The sequence below is a fragment of the Chrysochloris asiatica genome, unplaced genomic scaffold (genome assembly GCF_000296735.1).
Source record: "Chrysochloris asiatica unplaced genomic scaffold, ChrAsi1.0 scaffold00130, whole genome shotgun sequence".
In the NCBI taxonomy this organism is placed as follows: domain Eukaryota; kingdom Metazoa; phylum Chordata; class Mammalia; order Afrosoricida; family Chrysochloridae; genus Chrysochloris; species Chrysochloris asiatica.
This window is the reverse complement of record NW_006408648.1, coordinates 6255130-6256439: the sequence shown is the minus strand read 5'-3', so window position 1 is coordinate 6256439 and position 1310 is coordinate 6255130. Positions and strand designations below refer to the sequence as shown.

The window sequence follows — 1310 nt, the reverse complement described above, 5'->3', positions numbered from 1 at the left end:
CTAGGAGACAGTACTGACTCAATGGCACCTAACAATAACAACATCCATAGGAATGAGCACTTCTTAACTCAGGTACTGCTAACAGAATTGCCAGTGTGAAATTAGTGACCTCTTTTACTCTCTGAGGAGAAGGATGTGGCTTTCTACTCCCGTAAAGATTTACAGCCTCAGAAACCCTGTTCAGGATCGCTATGGGTTGGAACAACAACAAACTGATCTTGTCAGTGAGAAAACTAATAAAAGTAGAATCCTTGGCTTTGATTAGTAAATTTGTCAATAAACTGACTCAGTGTTTGCTTGTTTTTCTTATTCTGAAATTAGAGCATTTTTAAAGCATTGGTCATTGTATCCATTCTTTATTATAATAATGTAATGTTTATACATACAGCCTATTTGTGAATGTTATTGTTGTTTAGTGCCATCTGGTTGGTTCCAACTCATAATGATCCCCTTTAGGGCTTCCAAGGAGTGGCTGATGGATTTGAATCGCCAACCTTGCGGTTTAAACCAACCTTGTGGTCCAGTGCTTTTCCTAGAGCACCACATCAGAAATGTCACAAATTCAAGGTTAGGGGAACAAGAAACCAGTAACAACTAAATCAGTTTAGGGAAAGAGTAGCCAGCTAGGGGCTTCAAACAGTTCGCAGAAAAATTCCTTTATCTTTTTAAAATTCCAGTTTTCCATGAATTTTTGAAGTTCCCTCTTATTCTTCAATTTACTCCCTTCTCTTTTTCTGTCATTCTCTATTATTTCTTTAGTCCTTATACTCCTTGCTTCAAATTTTGACCACTTTCTACTGTGACTTCTTCTTATCTTGAAAATTAGAATTCAGATGCACGGTTTCTTCCCCCTCCCAAACTTTTGAGTCCCCCAATCCTAAAACTGAAGTGACCCAGTCCTTGGGCTACAATGAACACTGTGCATTTTGGGCTTTGTAAACGCTCACCTGTGGGGATGATCAGTATCTTAGTTATCTAGTGCGGCTATAACAGAAATACCACAAATGGATAGCTTTAACACACACGTATTTTCTCACAGTTTAGGAGATTAGAAGTCCAAACTCAGAGTGTCTGCTCAAGGCACACTTTTTCTGTTGGCTCTGTAGGAAAGTCCTTGTCTCTTAGGGTTGGCATTCCTCTTCCTTTCTCTGCTGTTTTTTTAGAAGTTTTTATTGTGAACTAAGTGATAGTTTACATGGGAGAACATTGGCTTTATACCATCGCTTCATTACAATGATTGCAATCTCCTCCATGTATCATCATCATTCAACAGTATTTGCTTCTATTCCCTCTGTGGGTTTTTTTGTTTG

The 1310-nt window shown here is 38.4% G+C and overlaps 1 protein-coding gene across 2 annotated transcripts in view; it reads left to right on the top strand.

Moving 5' to 3' along the window:
- Nucleotides 1-1310, top strand: part of LMLN (leishmanolysin-like (metallopeptidase M8 family)) — a 166133-nt gene that overhangs the window by 115797 nt on the left and 49026 nt on the right. The gene's annotated exons all lie outside the window — the stretch shown is intronic.